This window comes from Hibiscus syriacus, unplaced genomic scaffold (genome assembly GCF_006381635.1).
Source record: "Hibiscus syriacus cultivar Baekdansim isolate YM2019G1 unplaced genomic scaffold, ASM638163v2 tig00110013_pilon, whole genome shotgun sequence".
Classification (NCBI taxonomy): Eukaryota; Viridiplantae; Streptophyta; class Magnoliopsida; order Malvales; family Malvaceae; genus Hibiscus; species Hibiscus syriacus.
In genome coordinates this window covers 528630-549252 of record NW_024062563.1, presented here as the reverse complement: position 1 = coordinate 549252, position 20623 = coordinate 528630, and the positions used below count along the sequence as shown (strand labels likewise).

Sequence of the window (20623 nt, the reverse complement as noted above, 5' to 3'; positions counted from 1 at the left end):
TACATTGGAAAGATCTTAGGGTATGATCCTAAAAGATTTGGACACAACACTTCAAAAAAATTAGCAAGAAAATTCTCATAACTTGCTATGAGAAATGAAGATATTGGCACATGTTGCATCTACTGAAGTGAATCAGATTTGATCCAGGAGACTTTCAAGATTCGGGTTTGGAAATTTGCAGATATACCATCTGTGTATCCATTAAATTCAGATCTCTCTAGCCTATCTAAAACCGATCCGCTGAAACAAGCGATACCAGCCATCTTCAACAATAGGACGTGGTGCACGGCCAGGATCATATCGAGTTTGGTGGGTGAGAGATGGACCAGCTGTTGGTGGTAGCTCCCAGTAAACATCAAGAATCGATTCGACAAACCTGCTGTTTTGAAAATGTTCGCCATAAGAGATTATGGTCTTACTGTGGTTAAAATTATCCCGCATCTCCCCTCTACCACCCCACCAAGCTTCATGTGGCCCACAAAGTTCATTTACATCCACAGCCTTCTCCCAGAATTTCTTTCTTTTCGATCGAATCCTGGCTTCATCACTGTCCCTAAAGCAGCTATGGCCACCACCTGAATAAATAAAGCTCATAATCAGGTACAGAACAAAAACGATTTCCGAAAGCAAAGATTCAAAGACATCGGAAAATGGAGCAGCATGTGAATGGAAGTCAAGGATTTAAATTACAGACAAAATGAAAGAAGATAGAAGTAGACATGGTCAAAAGCATAGCAAAAGAGAAGACACCCATAAACTAAGGAATTAAAGGAATAAAGTGTGTGGAAGGAGCAACAACCTCTTATATAGAACTGGTCACAAATCTGCCTCAATGAGTAATGATCTCCAGTCCCGGTATCATAATTGTCTTCGAAACAAGAAGAAAGCCAGCTTTCAACGCCTGCTTAAGCCTGTAAAACGAAATCACAACCCAACAGAATAAGCACAACAACTCGAAAGTCAAAACTATTAAAGATAGAAACCAAGGCATTAAGTAAACTCAATCAGCTCAAGCAAAACCTTTTCAGCAATGTATAGATGCATTAAGTACCTTTTCAGTTCATTTTGATGGTCATCAAAGAAGACAAGAACTCGGCTGAAATCTGAAATTCCACGAACCTTTAGCACCTCCTCCCAATTAACGCTTCCAAAATACAGTCTTTTCCAGCAAAGTATGTGCAATTTTCGTCAACATAAGCAGGCCCCTTTTTCAAGTACTTCTCAGGATGTCGTGGTGTGACCCAGATAACTGGTGTGTCGGGCATTGCTTGCCGCAGCACCCAAGTGGAATGTCCCTTGAACGCACCACTTTCAATCATTATATCTGGTTTTAGCCACCGAGCAATGAACCAAAGCCCAAAGCTGTGGTCAAAACCCATCCCATACATATTGTTTTTGATTGGCCGTGTTTCATATATTGGTACAAACTCCTCCAGGCCACTGATTAAATCTTTGGATGTCCATTCAACAGTTTTACCATGTTTCGATCTGCCTTTTGACAAGGATACAAATTAATGGGTGCAAACCATGAGAGCTAAGAATTAAGAATCTAACATGAAATCGGGTCTTTAGCATGAAATAAAATAGTTAAATAAAAAACCAAATCAAGATTGACCTTAAAAGAAAAAAAATCCTTTAACAACATAAAAAGCTTCCACAAAACAAGCAAACAAGGATAACCAAGATTGAAAATTTTAGAGATGAAATGTTGATAAAAGTAAGCAAATGGCACATTTAGCATGAAATAAATAGTTAAATAAAAAACCAAATCAGATTGACCTTAAAAGAAAAAATCCTTTAACAACAAAAAGCTTCCACAAAACAAGCAAACAAGGATAACCAAGATTGAAATTTTAGAGATGAATGTTGATAAAGTAAGCAAATGGCACATCTTTATACAGTCGGATGAATGTTTCATCAAGAAGTCAAATACACTTAAGAGATATTTGCATGGAAAATTAATCGAGAAGCTTAAGGTTTTAGAAAAAGACCTAATCTTCATGTTTAAGCCTCTAATAAATGCATTAATGATAAGATTTGATAGTAGGATCAGAATGTTATCTAAAAAGAATTATCTTTATATAATTAATAATGCATCAATAACAAAAGATTTAGTAGAATGAAAATGTTCAGCTATACAATTACAGTCGAGAGGAATTTCTGAACATATTAATGAACACCAAGGAAAAATGGAAAAAGCAATGCGACCCTACCGCATTCACTAATGCAAAATGACAACATAGAAACAATAAAGAAAGTTCACAGATCCGATCCAAAACCCATAATTACATCGAAGTAAAGCAAAACTTACACCAAGGAACGCCAAGGGATCCGAAATCGGAGTCAACCCCATCGAAACCGAGGAGACTGACCGAGAGATCGGGTCATAAGACGAGACGCAAAGTTAGGAGCGAGAGAGCAGCAAAGAGAAAAGCGCGAGAACGGTGAAGAGAAGGCAGAGGCAGGGGGATTTGACGAGTCCGACGCGGAAATGTAATGGGCAATAGATAGAGGTAGGCTTCTTGGTTTTGGACTCGTCATCGAGAAAGGTGGGGGATCCGGGGATGGGAGATACGGCGGCGACGGAGGAGAGGGAAAATCGAGGTCGGAGTGGGGCTGAGAGCGGCTAGTACTGTGGCTACCTTCGGTGGATTTTCACCCTTTCTTCTTCTTGAAATATGCAGCATAGATTATCACGATGTTAATGGGCCGATACAACAATTTTTATACGTAGAAATGTAATTCAACTCTTCATAAATTATTCGTATAAAATTTTATTATTAAATTAAAATAAAGTATATGATTAAATTGTATTTTCAATTAATATATAATCGAACATAAAAAAGTATTAGATTCATTTGTATTATAAAATTTTATTTGAAAGCTTATTTACAACTCATTTATAAGTTTGAGTTTCTTTTTTTTTACTTTTTATATTTCTTAAAAGATGTTAGTGAAGTTATGGACTGCACCGAATATATGAGAATTTTAGAGTTTAAACCGTGAACATATAAATGATATTTGATGAATGTTGTATATAAATTCGCGAACGTTAATGAACCAATGCATACAAAACACACATTATCATCTCTTTCATAAATTTAGCTATCAGTGGACATCTTGTGCAGTCATTGCAGACACAAAAATGGTGCTGCTTAAGGGTCTCCTCAGAAGGCAAATTTTGTCGTAAGTCCATTCATGCTTTCCACTCGGGCAGTTGTTGAATCACCAGCTGCATTGTTTATGTCCATATCATTTTAATGCCACATTTCACAAAAATAAAAGCCTGAGAAAGATTACAAACCATGCCCCTTGAATCTGGTTTACCAACAGTTGTTTGGCACGCAAGTCTCCAGCTTTTTGGTTTCTGCAATAACTCATCATCAACATATTATCCGCATTCACTAGAGTCCCGATAACATAGTTCGATACGATGAGTTACCCTCTTCATCTTTTCCTTCTCTTTCTCTGTTCGAGGGCTGAGCAGCTCCATTCCTTCCACAACCTTACAACAGAAGAAAAATTTTAGAGGAAAAAAAAAAACTCGATTCGAACCATATTGTGACGATTCCGATTCAAAGCATATTGTTTGGTGGTAGCATTCACCTCAACCATACAAGTTCCAGTCCCTCCTGCACAGTTGAGCAGAGGTCTACCCTGAAAAATCAGCACCAACCCTCAAAATCATTTTCTTCAACAATGGAATTTACATAAACACAGATTGTGCAAATCAGTAATGAACTTACATATGGTCCATACAACTCAATGTTATTATCCAGCATTATATCCCTAAGTTTCTGCCCACCACATGCCCTACGAAAATGTACATCCGGGTACCATCTGGCAGCAAAACAGACTAAACAAGAACCACACAAAAAAAGCAAAATTTCCCATAAATTTTGCAAATCCATATTGAGATTTACATGCACTAAGCACTTTGAACTCACATGAACAAATGCAAAGTCAACAGGTGGTTCGTTTGGCTCTTTTTCCTCCTCCGTGGCCGCAGATTCGCTTCCGGGGACGGTGCTAATGGCTCGGATTTTGCATCTAGAGAAGCCGAGGTGGGCTAGGGTCGTGCCGAGGTGCGGTTGAAGTTGAATTTACGATGAACAGAGATGTGGCTAAGCCATGAATGCTAAGGTGGAGAGTGGACATTTTCAGATATTTGTCAAGATAATATAAAGGTCTTTCTTCTGTTAGTTCTAGTATTGGATATAGGCAATGTAGCAATGAATTTGATGTGTCATGCATGGCTTTTTGTTTTGTGTTATGTGTAGGCATGGTGTGTGTGGTTCTTTTCTATCTTATCCAAGATCTAATGTGGGGCGAAGGTTATCATGGGCTCTATTTTAGGCTCAATAAATGAAAGCCCGATTTGAACAAATGTCATAGATTAGAATTTAGGGTAAACTACATATTAGTCATCAATTTATTCTGCAATTCCCTTTTAGTCACCCAATTTTTTAAAATTATATCTAACGTTATATTTTGATTATGTTTCGTTCAACTGCCATTAAAAATTAAACAGAACTATTGACGTGATAATTTTTTCAATGATGATGTGGTATTACTTATGGTGACACATCAACATCACCCTTAATTTTTAACGGTGGTGATCAAAACAGAATCAAAAAATAATGTTAATTATGATTTGAAAAAAAAATTGAGTGACAAACAAACCACGAATAGGTGGGTGGGTAAATGTAGGTTAATCAAGAATTTTCTTTGTCTCATTTGAGAGTACTATCTTAATCTTTTGAAAAAGTTCCAGGTACGAACAAATGTTTACAGTGTGTGTGTGCATTGTTAATCGATTAATAAAATTCTAAACAAATATTATTTTAAGTTAGACTCTAATAATTTAGATAACACTGTTATTCGAATAATGGATCAAATAATAATGATGTTATTTTAGGTTAGGGTCTCCCAATCTTACCAGATATAGTGGGTGGGAGAAAATAATTTACAAGCAATCTAAAAAGAACAGAGTTAGACATTGTATAAGCTAATTCTTGTACCATTAGCATTTCTTAAAATGGTTCCATAAGCTGATTTCTAGTACAATTTTCATGTTATTAGCTAGTGGTGGAATCCCTTGAAACATCAAGTTTAAAAGAGTTGTTCTAATACATGGAGAAGGTTTTGGAGCTTGGTGTTAGTATAAAACCTTTGCTAGGTTGGAGGAAGTGGGCCTTTTAACTACTGCATTGGATCTCACCGGTTCCGGTATCGATCGACGATATGAACACTGTCACTATATTAGCTTAAGGAAAGCTTAAGTTATCTTAAAATCAAAAGATGATGAAATTAGAAGAGATTAAAGATTGTGAGTTTTTGAATGAAATCTTAGAATAAAGTTCATATCTAGAATTGGAAGTTAAATTTGACTTGTCATCAATATAGTTAAGACAAACAAAGTGTTAAAAGAGGAATTTAATCATGTTGCAAAGTTGGTATAATCTTGAATTTCATGAGGAATATAGGATTTGAGGTTTAAGATGATATATATGGTTTAAGTATGTGTACTGGAGTTAAGAATATAAAGGGGATGAAAGATGAAGGATTTAAGCCAAAATGGATAAGTTTTCGGGTTCAAAGTGAATTCTGGGCAGAGTGCATCGATACACGTTTATCGTGTACCGATGCACATGAGTAAATCCCAGAAATTGTTCAAGGTGTATCGATGCACATGAAGTGTATCGATGCACTCCTTTAAAATAAAAACATTGAATGCCATCAGTGTATCGATGCACAAGTAATGCATCGATGCACCCCCCTTAAATACAACATCGAATGGAATTTATGCACCGATGCATAGATAGTGCATCGATGCACCGTCAAGGGATGCATCGATACATGGTGTAGTGCATCGATACATACTTTCATTAAGAGATGAAATTAGCCTTTCTTTTAGCCTAAGAAGTGATAGTTAATTAGTATACTGATAAGTATCAATGTATTACTATGTAGATATATAAGGAAAGCTTGTTCCGAAACAATCGAAGGATTATGATTGATTCAAAGTAAACAAGGCTAAGGTGAGTGCATTTTAGTGAAGTATGAATGGAAACAAGACTCACGATGAGTCTATTTTCTATGGTAGATGCATGAATCATGAGTATGATCATGAGTGTAAGATGAGTATATATTATTTGTGATTATATGTATTACATGATTTGTATGTGTGCATGACTATAATGGTAAACGAACCTATAGGATAAGACTATAGAACTATGATATATGAATTATAAAATGAAGAACTGTAGAATCCCTATGAGAAGGATTAGGAGGTATATGGAACTGAATCAAATAAATAGATCTAGTATGTAAATATTGTGAGATAAGTGATATAAGTCATATGTTATTGTAAAGGTTTATAAATCATGTAAATTGGTAAAAGGGAAATGAGAAAATAAGTAGCAATTACCTATAAGACTCAAATAAGATTATTTGAATATGTAGCGTAAACTATATATATATATATATATAGGTAAATTAGATATTATATGATTTAAGTATGAAATGAACATAAGATATAGTCAGATGAAATTATTATGTAATATGAGTATATGAATATGTCAGATAAGTAATATAGGAAGGTCGATGTTAAATGAACTATGATCTAAAACTGTTAGGTTTTTTATGATATGAAGTATAGTATCAAAATACTTAAAATCATGTGAGGATGTTATAGAAATCAGAAATAAAAATATATGACATTAATGTGTCAATTATAGGAAAAGGAGTACATGAGGTTGTAATAAATTTTAGAAATTGGGATAATGAAATTATATGAATAAGTGAAAGAGAAAAATAAGTTAAACGACATTGACCTAAACTATATTATGAATTAGTGGTATAAGAATATGATAAAATATACAATAAGAATCGATGTGTTAAATGATAAATATGAACTTATTAGAATAAGATAAGATATGCGATTATGAGTATTGAATATATCTATGTGATATGACTATGTGATTATATGAAAAGAATACAATTATGTAATAAACTCTGTAATATGTGAATCATATGAATATGTTCTACGCGTAAGTGAACCATGTGTTTATATGTATATGTGATATGTGATTTATATGAATGAGCTATGTGAAGAACTATGAGAATATGTATATGTGAATGTATGATACATAAATATGCCCATGTTGTGTAACATGAGAGCTGGAGGTATAGTCATGCCAATAGTCAAGGGTCTACGCGTCCTTCGAGACATATATGTATTCTTTGGAATATGTGAGGAATTTTGAGACACATACTTTCCTTGGTATGTATATGGTTCTTAAGGAATTTTCTACGTCCTTAGGGACAAACTTATATGGCACTTCGGTGCATTTCTACGCGGCATTACGGTGCAATTCTACGTAGCACTTCGGTATTTATACGAGCTGTGGTGACAACATTAGTGCACAACCTCATAACTCAATATCTATAGTTCTCACAGTGTACATGGGAATCAAGAGATAATAACAAATACACTATATGTGATATGTATGTTTGGTAATGTTAAGTGTGTTACAACAATCTTATGATGATACGATTATTAATTGGTATAGTTATATGATGCGTATGCATGGTGAGTAAAAGGTAATATGATTAAGAAATCAATGATAAGTATAAGAATTATAATAAATATAAAGAATTGATATGCATATTTGTAGTTATGTTTGATACATAATGCATTCCATAGTTTATGAAGTCTATATGAAGTATGCATAATAGCAATTAGATATGGTATGTTATAGTAAATTTAATTATGCCTCACTAAGCATAGACTTAGCGTGTGATTGTTTCACACGTAGGTTAAAGAAGCGAGAAGAGAAGCGAAGAAGAGCAAGACAGGTAACATCTCCCTTACAAATTTCAGATCAGAAAATAGATGATTTAAATGTGTTTGGTTAATGTGAATATAGTTACATGTTCTAATTGATTGAGTTGAATATGCTCTGATCGATTTTGATTATTTTGGGTCAATTTATGTAAATAAACCGCTTTTTTTAATGAAAGTTTTAAATTTTCTTTGAATATTGTCAAGAGTCAAAGTTTGAAAAGTCAATGTGACACCTCAGACGTATTTGGGTCGGGTACGGGTTGGGGTATTATATTTAATGGTATCAGAGCTAAGGTTTAGCCGATTCTAGGCTTAAACCGAAGTTAAATGAGTTTTAAAAATGTGTACATGCCAACATAAAGTGAAAATTTCTGATCTGATAGTGTAAGGAGTGTTGTCTTGCTAATAGAATTAGATTGCTAAGTTATAATAGAAGTATGATTGATAATTCCGAAATAAAGAAAGGTGATATTCCTGATTGTTATAGCTATATCTGCCCTGGTCAGGCAGGATGAGGAGTGGACACATCAGGAAATGCCTCGTAAGCTCAAATGATGATTTCAGGAATTTGAAATCATATCAGAATAGTGATATAAGGTATTCATTGTTTTGAATTGGAAAAGTGATATGTATTTTGTGGATAAGATAGAATATGGTGAACAAGTGTCACCATAAGAGCGTTAAAGATCAAGTGAGGTGGTTATCATTTGTAGAAGATTTTAAGAATAAGTGCATCAGTGATATGTTTATAAATGAATGAAATTGGAGTTATGGATTTGAACAAAGGGGTAGTATTGAGTATAAGCAAGAGTGTGAATATGATAAGGGTTGGTACTTTAGAAGAAAGTTAGCGTTGGCTAACAAGATTACATGATGAAAATTGTGTGATTATATGAATATATATAGTGAAGGAAATAATGATTCTTATGTTGAGGGAAAGTAAGGTAGTATGAAAAAAGACATGACGTTATAGGATATTTTGATTTATGGAAAGTAATGAAATAAGGAAAGAAAGTATAGAGTTACAACATTAGATATGATAAGAGTTATAAGAAGTATCGATTATAAGTTTGATATAGAAATGAGAAAAATACGTAAAGTAATATGAAAAGATCATGTGTATTGAAGTACAAACAAGGATTAAGAAATGGAAAGGTCGGATGTATATGATTGGTTAATTAGGGCTTGTGAAATATATAGATTGAATGATTTGGTAAGTATTCTGAGTATGTAAAAGAAGATAAGGATTTTGTATAAGAACAAGAATTTGGGCAATTCATATGGATTATAAGAGTTACGAAGATGCATGAAGATCGATAATCAGATAAGTATAAGCGATATGAAAGAGTATGAGAGTCTGAAAAAAGATATGATATATGTTACAAGGAGGTTTGATTTGTGAATGAGTAAAGGGATAAGGAAATTAAATGAAAAGGAAATTAAAGGGGTAAGTATGATAAAGGTATATATATAGAAGTGTAGATGATAGTTCGATGTAGAATACGACAAGTGTGCAAGGAGATGTGAGAAATTGTTTGTTATATAAAGTACGTTTAATCAAATTTGAAGATTTAAAGTTTGGTATTGTTATAAGTAATTTGAGGATATGAAGAAATAGATTGATTAATGATATGGAGTGATGAAATAGAGGTTATTGATTATATGATAAGTGACAGTGGACGAATATAAGGGAAAAGGTAGTTGAAGAACTAAAAGAATGAAAGAGCAAGTAATGGAGACAACATCAGAACATTAGAAGATATGTTATTATCATGTGTGCAATGAAATTTGAGGACGAATTTTCTTAAAGGATGGGAGATTTGTAACATCCCAATCTATGAGTTAGTGATTAAATTAAAATTTCAGAACTTGGTGACTATAGTAGAAGAATGGAATAGTTCAATGATTCATTTAGAATATTACCTGAAAGAGGTGAGTATTATTATGAAGTGAAGGGAAAAAGGGTCTTTTGTAAGGGAAATAATTAAATTAAAGAAGTTATATTAACCGCGTGGAAGGGAAGAGAAATCTATAAGCTTTGAGAGTTCTCTTTCTCTTATTCTTCCTTCATGCGTGGGAACCCAAACAAAGGTGAGTTTCTGGTTAGTTAGTTTCTTGTTAATTTAGATTGGTTTATGATTATTAGATGATAACTAATTAAGGAAAGCTTAAGTTATCTTAAAATCAAAAGATGATGGAATTAGAAGAGATTAAGATTGTGAGTTTTTTAATGAATCTTGGAATAAAGTTCATATCTAGAATTGGAAGTTAAATTTGACTTGTCATCAATCTACTTAAGACAACAAAGTGTTAAAAGTGGAATTTAATCATGTTGCAAATATAATTCTTGAATTTCATGAGGAAGATAGGATTTTGAGGTTTAAGATGAAATAAATAAGATATATTGGTTTAAGTATGTGTACTAGAGTTAAGAATATAAAGGGGATGAAGATGAAGGATTTAAGCCAAAATGGATAAGTTTTCGGGTTCAAGATGAATTCTGGGCAGAGTGCATCGATATACGTTCATCGTGTACCGATGCATCATGAGTAAATCCCAGAAATTGTTCAAGGTGTATCGATGCACATAAGTGTATCGATGCACCCCCTTAATACAAACATCGAATGGAATTTATGCATCGATGCATAGATAGTGCATCGATGCACCCGTCAAGGGATGCATCGATACATGGTGTAGTGCATCGATACATACTTTCATTAAGAGATGAAATTAGCCTTTCTTTTAGCCTAAGAAGTGATAGTTAATTAGTATACCGATAGTATCAATGTATTACTATGTAGATATAGAAGGAAAGCTTGTTCTGAAACAATCGAATGATTAGGATTGATTCAAAGTAAACAAGGCTAAGATGAGTGCATTTAGTGAAGTATGATGAATGGAAAGACTCGCAATGAGTCTATTTCTATGGTAGTATGCAGGAAATCATGAGCATGATCATGAGTGTAAGATGAGTATATGTGTTATTTGTGATTATGTATTACATGATTTGTGTGCATGACTATATAATGTAAAGAACTATATAAGCACTATAGAAACTATGATATATGAATTATAAAATGAAGAACTATAGAATCCCTATGAGAAGGATTATAGGAGGTATATGGAACTGAATCAAATAAATAGAATAATCTAGTATGTAAATATTGTGAGATAAGTGATATAAGTCATATGTTATTGTAAAGGTTAGTGTTATAAATCATGTAAATTGGTAAAAGGGAAATGGGATAATAAGTAGCAATTACCTATAAGACTCAAAAAGATTATTTGAATGTAGTGTAACTATATATATATATATATATATATATGGGTAAATTAGATATTATATGATTAAGCACGAAATGAAATAAGATATAGTCAGATGAAATTATTATGTAATATGAGTATATGAATATGTCAGATAAGTAATATAGGAAGGTCGATATGTTAAATGAAACTATGATCTAAAACTATTAGGTTTTATATGATATGAAGTATAGTATTAAAATACTTAAAATCATGTGAGTATGTTATAGAAATCAGAAATAAAATTATATGACATTAATGTGTCAATTATAGGAAAAGAGTACGAGGTTGTAATAAATTTTAGAAATTGGGATAATGAAATTATATGAATAAGTGAAAGAGAAAATAAGTTAAGCGATTGACCTAAACTATATTATGAATTATTGGTATAAGAATATATAAAATATGCAATAAGAATCGATGTGTTAATGATAAATATGAACTTATTAAACAAAAGATAAGATACAATTATGAGTATTGAATACGTATCTATGCGATATGACTATGTGATTATATGAAAAAAATACAATTATATGTGATAAGCTCTGTGATATGTGAATCATATGAATATGTTCTACGGTAGTGACCATGTCTTTATATGTATATGTATATGTGATTATATACAATGAGCTATGTGAAAGAACTATGAGAATATATGTATATGTGAATGTATGATAACAAATATTAATGCCCATGTTGTGTGACTTAAGAGCTAGAGGTATAGTTGCATGTCAAGAGTCGAGGGTCTACGCGGTCTTCGGGACATATGTATTCTTTGAATATGTGCGAGGTCTTTTGAGACACATACTTGATCCTTGGTATATGTATATGGTTCTTAAGGAATTTTCTACGCGGTCCTTAGGGACAAACTTATATGGCACTTCGGTGTATTTCTACGCGGCATACGGTGTAATTCTACGTGGCACTTCAGTGCATTTATACGAGTGGTGACATAATTAGTGCACAACCTCAATAGACTCACATATCTATAGTTCTCACAGTGTACATGGCTAATAAGAGATAATAACAAATACACTATATGTATGTATTTTGGTAATGTTAAGTGTGTACAGCAATCTCATGATGATACGATTGTTAAATGGTATAGTTATATATGATGTGTATGCATGGTGAGTAAAAAGTAATATGACTAAGAAATCAATGATAAGGATAAGAATTATAATAAAATAAAGAATTGATATGCATATTTTGTAGTTATGTTTGATACATAATGCATTCCATAGTTTATTAAGTCTACATGAAGTATGCATAATAGCAATTAGATATGTATGTTATAGTAAATTTAATTATGCCTCACTAAGTCAGACTTAGCGTGTGATTGTTTCACACGTAGGTTAAAGAAGCGAGAAGAGAAGCGAAGAAGAGCAAGACAGTCAGCATCTCCCGTACAAAATTTAGATCAGAAAATAGATGATTTAAATGTGTTGGTTAATGTGAATATAGTTGGCATGTACTAATTGATTGAGTTGAATATGCTCTGATCGATTTTGATTATTTTGGGTCAATTTATGTAAATAAGCCTTTTATTTAATAAAGTTTTAAATTTTCTTTGAATTGTCAAGAGTCAAAGTTTGAAAAGTCAATGTGACACCTCAAACTCGTATTCGGGTCGGGTAGGGTGGGGGTGTTACACAGTATACTCCTTAACTATCAGATCAGAAATTTCCATTATGTTTGGCATGTACATATTTTAAAAACTCTTTTACTTTCAGTTTAAGCCTATAATCGATAAACCTTAGCTCTGATACCATTAAATGTACCCCAACCGTATCTGACCCAGATTGAGTCCGAGATGTCACATTGACTTTTCAAAGCATTTTCCTTTACAAACTGATTAAAATTTAAATTCACATTTTAAGAAAATGAATATTTTACATTAATTAAATAATTGGTTTACAAAATATCAGAGCATATTCAACACAATTAATTACATGTCAACTATATTCCAATAAACAAATATATCTAATCATCTCTTTAATTTCTGATCTGAAATTGTAAGGGAGATTTGACCTGTCTTGCTCTTCTTCGATTCTCTTCTCGCTTTCTGGAACCTACGTGTGAAACACTCACACGCTAAGTCTATGACTTAGTGAGGATAATAAAGCATATATTGTAAACTTAATCACTTAAAAATACAAACATTTTATATGCTCATATCATACCACTCATATATATTACATATAACAAAATACATACATACACATATATACTTATCTTATCAATAAACTTATCATATTTCTTATTACTACTAACATCATTATCATATCATATCATATATATAACCTTATCATTAATCCCTTTAGCATTAAACTTATACTTATTTATGCACAACATATAACACATTTTGCAAAAGCAAATACATCACACAAGATATATTTTTGTTATCTCTTTTACTAGCCCATGTATATCATGAGAACTAAAGATATGTGAGTACATTGAGGTGTGCACATATGCTGTCACCACAGCTCGTATAAGTCCCACTGAGTGGCATGTGAAAAATATCCCAATGACCTATGCATATGTCCCGAATGACCACTATCCATATGTTCCGAAGAACATAGGTAGCTGTATATGTCCCGAAGGACATAGGTAATCCTGTCCATATGTCCCGAAGTACATAGGTACCCTCGACTCTTTACATGCCAACTATACCTCTAGCTCTCCTTTCACATAACATGGGCATATCTTTCATATTTTCCCATATTCATATAAACATATGATCACTTTCACGTATCACATACTTTCTCTTCATATATCTCATAGCTTGTGACATGTAAGAACCTTACTTATTTTCATATGATTTCATTCATATATCACTATACTTATACTCATAGGGTTCACTATCATTGAACTTAGTTCACTTTTCCATATTATCACACATGTATAAATCTTCCTTATATCTTTATATGATTTTGGTATCATCATTTATACTCTAGTCTCTTCATATATTGTTATTATTTTATAGTCTAATCTTATTAACTCGTCTCACTTCTCATTTAGTCATATAATTCTATTATGTTGATTCTTATAATTGATCACATATATGTAACATGTATGGTCACCTATCATATGTTCATACAACTCCTTATGTCCCTATCATATAACTTATTTCATATTCTTATATAATCATATAAATCTTTTGTACTATTTCAGATGACTTATCACACTAACATATATTTGTACATATATCAGGTAACATACATAACATGTCAACACATATATTCATGTACACATATAAATCATAACAAATACATTCTTCTATTTATGAATTCATGCATTTTACTATCGAAATAGACTTGTCGCAAGTCTTATTTCCATTAAACATCATATACTAATATTCACTGCCTCACTAGTCAATATAGTCAATATCGTTCTCTTATCTTTTCTTCAATGCCCAATACTAGTCGACTGATCTGGACTTGCTTTCGATTGATATCTACAAAATCATACATTATACATATCAGTATTCCGCTTGGCGAACTCAAATCTTTCATTTCTTAAACTAAAAGAAATATTATTTCCATTTCCTTTATAAGTGTATCAGTACACACTATAGTGTATCGGTACATTCCTTAACGTGTGTATCGATACACTACCTATGTATAGATACACAAATTACATTCGAAAGTTTTCTTTTTCAAGGGGGTATCGATACACTCCTTAATGTATCGGTACACTTTGAACGTCTTCCCAGATTTTACTCTTGATGTATCGATACCTGTTGAATGTGTATCGATACACATTGCCCATATTTTACTCAAAGCTACTTAATTCTCACTTAACCTTCTTTTAACCCTTGAGACTTAACTATACTTATACAAATCAACTTATTTCACTTTAGCTCATTATAACATCCCATATCCCACAAACATGCTTGGATTCAAAAATTAAAACGAGAAATCAATATGTTCCAAATTTTTATATCATTCCGAATTTCTTAGTTTAGCTGGTGACAAGTCAATTTTCACTTCAAAACTTATTTACTAACCCAATCTCAATAATTCCTTTAAAAACTCTTTTCCTTCAATCTCACATAACTTAATCCTCTTTAACTTTTAAACAATCTTAAGCTTTCCTATCATCCCAAGAATCAAAACCAACTTAAAACGAAATAATTAACCAACTTGAGATTAAAGGTTCCAGATCTCTTTTCTTTTCCCTCATTCCCACGTGATTTTCCTTTATAAAGGGAAAAAAAAATATTTCTTATCAAATGACCATTATACCTTTATTACTTTTAAACTTTACTATTAAATCTTCACAAACTATTTCCCAATTAAGTCCCTGAACTTTTAAATCTTTCAAATTAGATCTCAAAATTTCAAAACTTCATTTTAGTCACTAACCATTATTTGGGATGTTACGGGTAAAATCGTAAAAATTAAAATAGTGATGAATCACTAATTTAATTTCGGAATAAATGTCAATTTAATTGTTGTAATTTATTTGATATAGTGGATGAACCTGGCCCAAATCTGTCCAGGTTCGTCCACAAAATAGTTGTTGAGACAAATTTTAAATCATCAAAGCAATTGTTGAAATTAATCTCCGAAAATAAAGATGTTGTCTGATGTAATTAAGATTCGAACCTTATTCAAAGTTGTCCAAGTTCAATCTTTAGAAAATCAAATTAGTATTAACAGCGGCACAGGTTTAAGGAAACTCTTTGTATTTTCTCTAAAAATATAAGCCATGATTACAAAGCCAACTGAACAACTGTGGCAGCATGTGTGTGAAAGAGTTATTTTACCAAATCAACAAAAGATAGTAGAGTGATCCTTTAAATACCCTTCCTAAAAGATTTACCTCTTAATGTGGGATATAACCAACAAGAATTACTTTTTACTTTAGTCTGCTTATGGTTAAGAAATTCATGAGGCAATTAGATTGCATGTACAATGTACTATGATGTACGTCAGGACTCGACATATCGTACTCTGTGATGACATCTATCAGGTTTAATAACGAATGTTATGTTACACCAAACATATAGATGTATAAAATATGATTGATCACATTTATGAAAGTGAGAAGCTTGAGAATCACTTGATTCTTTGCTATATTCACAGAATCATATTATTCAACACTATGTTTGGTTCCTTTTCCAGGATGTTTCTTTGGCCATGGTACCCGTGAGACTCACTCCACTCGGTTCGATCATGGAGAAACTGTCGTTGTCCCCGAAAGTACGGAATGGCCGGCGGTTCTACGTTTAGACATTAGACGATCGCTCTTTCATCGGAATGCAAAAAGAACTGTAAGAAAGAATCTACCAGGAGTTTTCAAGACTAAAGGAGTGATCACAGTCCATTCTTCTCAAAGTCACGGTATTATTCTCTTTTTTCTTTACAGTAAGGGAATAGACTGTTATACTCTTTTCATTTGCTTTTTCTTCAAGCAGAGTCCTGTAGGATCTCAGCTTCATCAATCAATTATGATGTACACAGAAACATATATGAGATTTTATGTTAGGATGACAAAAATAAATTACCTAATTGTTTTTTACATCATTGGTAGGAAATATGAATTTAAGTTTTACATATGAATCGATTGTTTCCAAGTTTCAAACCATTCATGGTGAAAACGATACAAAAAATATTTAGACCGTTAAACCTATTGATTCTTGATTTAATTAGTTCGATTTTGATAACACTAATTATTGTATAAAATGATTGGTTAAGATAGTTAGATTCATAAAAGATGATGATCAGTTAAGGTATTTTTATTATTCATTTTATTTCCATGAGATGTTTTCTAAAAATATTGTTCTTGAAATCATATTTTTTATATTATAACTTTCATGTTTTCAAACCAATACTTGTATTACAAATAAAGTAAAAATTGATGTTTCATGGAGTAAAGTTAAAGAAACAACAACGGCTACTAAAGTTATCCTTGCCCTCAAGTTTCAGATTCATATCTTTCCCCTTAATGCAAAAGATAAACGGCCTTTAGTACCTATAGAAACGCTTTAATACCAAATCTTTCGTTATTGGCATGTTTTCTTCAACACAGCAATGGCGGTGTTTTCCAAAGGAGATAAAGTCGAAGTGTCAATCAAAGAAGGATTCTTGGGTTCATACTAGGAAGCCATGGTGTTATCTCCATTGAACAACAATGCTCTTTACAAAGTGCAGTACAAGAACCTGGTGGAAGAAGAAGATCAGACTCAGCCATTGGTCGAGATAGTTTCATCGACCAGGTTCGACCTATGCCACCCCCAACACCCCAAAAGGGTGGATGCTTTTGACATGATGGGTGGGTCGGGACTACCAGCGGAAAACAAGGGTCGAAGTATTGGGTATTTTTGAAAACAAAGGATGAGCTTACCCCGTTTCTCAGTTAAGGAATCATCTCGAATGGCACAATGGAAAAATGGGTTTCTTGCACCAAAGTTTCTTTTGAAGATGTATGTATTTAGGGTTTCGTTTATTTTCTGTTCTGTTCAGACGAGCATGTATAATTCGACAGAACGTGCAGTGATTGCCTGTTCATGGCTTTTTTTTTACATGTATATATGTACAGTAGAACTAAAACTGCATCACTTTCATTGTAAGAGAAATTGCTCTTTCAAGTGGGATCATATTGAAACTCTTTAGTTTATTAAAAATATATTCCACGGAATACGGTCACACACTCCGCGAAACATAATGAACCCTAAAGAAATAGCTCAAGGCAGGGGGTGGAGATGATTCTAGTATCCGAACAAGTACTCCATGACTTTGTTCCCCAATGATCTTGTAGGGTTTGCCAAAGGCCCTCCTGACTGTCGTGCATTGGCATTGCTGTTTAGAAGATGGTATACACGAGGTGGTTGGAAGTTGTTCGGCTCTGATGTTCTACTTGATGTTGAGGATAAAGTCATAAAACCCTGATTATTCATCTTTCATTTAAAGTTCCCGTTGCATCGGATCCACCGGCTTCACACCAACGATTAGTACTCCATTTATTTGCATTCCGTTCTTGCCGAGTGCCCTCTGAGCATCGGATCGTTTCTGCACAATGGAAAGCAGTCATTGCCATGTATCGGTTTTAACATCAAAAATACGATTTCATCACGAACTAAATATACCATACATCTCCTTTTATTTCAGCTAATCCATAGGAGTCAGATTTCACATACAAAACTGCAAATATCTCAGTAAAGGTACACAAAAGAAACCAGTTCTTGGCCTCAAAATGGATAGCACAAGACAAGATGTCAATATAACCCACAGTTTAGAAGCCAAACTGAACATATGGATCCGATCGAAAGATCACAGCTCATCCTCGACAAACATTTGACCAAGTCCCGGTTTCACAAGGAAAAATTAAGTTACTATGTAATGGTTACGAAACAGAAATCTAATTTTGAACTATTTTCTTCAGTAACAACATTTTATCAACTATTTTATCAAGTTCGGCTTCAGAAAAAGAATGCATTAAACATTTAGCTTAGAATTAGAATCCTTTGAAAAGTAAATGTACCTTGAAATTGGTTTTCCTTACAATAAAGAAAACATCAAGAACTTGCCAAAAAGAATCAAAAGAGAGACAACCAGTGCACAGAATACTCATCAGTCATCACAGAAGAACATTACAGATATCAGTGATATCACTAATACATATCACACAAAACATTACAGATATTACAAAAGAACATTAGTGGATAGGAATAGGATCAGGGAGAGAGAGTCACCGAGTAAAGAATGTGCATCCAGTTAGCATCCCTTGGACCAGGAACATGTCTCAATATTACACCACACTTCTCAAATTCTCGCAAACTAAATTTGTATCAGCGGGAGAAAATCTGGAAAGGAAGCAAATAGTGAAGTATAGGTCTTGCATACAACATATAACAGCAAATTAGACCATGAGACTTGAACCTAACATTTAGGTTCCACCCTCTAATTAACTAAAACAAACATGGATAGATATTCATAACCACCAAGAAGGAAAATGTAAATGCTGAATTACTAGAAGGTTAGATTGTAGTTAGTGTATCAGACAAAATATACAAAGGTAAAATTTTGGCAAACATTAGACGAAACAAATTAGTAATTATCTAAAACGTGTAAGCATATTACGTTCAAAATAATGTATTAACCTGATAACAGGTAAATTTTGGAGAATCGAATGAGGATAAATGGAACTGCAGATAAATGACAGAAATAATAAAAGCAGATGTTACTCCCAGAAAAATGAGGCCACATTACAGATAAAACACAACAGATTGCAAGAAGACAGCAAGACCATATATCAACAAGTAGACCATGAAAGCATGGAGCATACCCAAATACAGTAACCCAATCTTCCCCATCCAGATTTCCAGCAGGTACTGAATTTTCTGTATCTCTGGCCTGGCAACTTGCTTCAGAGGCGGAAGTGTGATCATAGCACCAGGAGCCATGCCCCAGCGGGAGAGCTCTTCCCTTGTCATCCTGCCCACTGCCATTTGTCTCGGGTGACCACCAACTCGAACTCGCTGCACTCTGCTGCCCATTAAGTATAGCAAATGTACTATGCCCCTGACTTGCTCTTTGCAGGAGTAGAGAAGTCGTGTCCAGAGCTTTGGACCTGGTTTCTTGGATCCGACTTGATTTCAGGAGAAATAGGATAATCCAATCCCCCAGATTCAGGTGAAAAATCTGCACGGTCCTCCAAGGTGTACATAGGAGGAGGTGGAAGATCCGAGCCACCACGATTCTCACCGTAAAGCCGAAACTGCTGCTGCTTGACCTGGACTTAAGAATTTCCCTCTCCGGGCAGAGACTGGTGATGCCAAGTCTTGGAAAAATAACGATTGTCTCCCCAATTTCGGAGTTCTATTAACTACAGTGCTCATTTCTTGGCTTATTAAAGATTCCTACATATAATTATAGATCATGCCATTAGCTTTACCTAGCCTACACACCATTAAATTACAACAAGCTAAAAAAAACCACCAATTTTAAGATTATCAACAGAGTTGCTAACAACAAATAATAATTTTAATAGTTTACAGCTCCACCCATATATGTATATGCATGATCAAACAAATTACCAGAACATCAATACCTTAACCTTCTCTACTTTAGTTTCACACAAACCATTATCGCAGTTCAATCCCCTGGACAAACCATCCATTGACGTTATAAATATATAAACAGAATTAAACAAGCTAAATAGAGAGAAAGAACCTTCGAGTTGAGCTCCGTTTGGGCTTTCCCTCCAAATTGAAAAGCTGGAGAACGGAGCTTTTCTCAACGACCGTGAAGAAATTAAAACGATTTTAATTGTTTAGAAACCCTAAACTTCAGATCAAAAATTCCAAACTCGTGTTCTGATTACGATTGATTCTGCTTAAATCACACAAAAAGCCTTCATTTTCCCACTGTTTTCGCATTGGAATCAAATTATGAAAATTCTAATATATCTATAAAATAAGAATGGATCAATAGAAGCTACTTTTGCATTATGTTTGTGCTTTGA

General features: G+C 33.4%; 3 pseudogenes; all 3 read right to left on the bottom strand.

Moving 5' to 3' along the window:
- Positions 1-139: 139 nt before the first annotated feature.
- On the bottom strand, positions 140-2383 carry LOC120212452 (annotated as a pseudogene).
- Positions 2384-3057: 674 nt separating this feature from the next.
- LOC120212450 lies at positions 3058-4273 on the bottom strand (annotated as a pseudogene).
- A 13485-nt stretch (positions 4274-17758) lies between these two features.
- LOC120212319 lies at positions 17759-20321 on the bottom strand (annotated as a pseudogene).
- Positions 20322-20623: the final 302 nt, after the last annotated feature.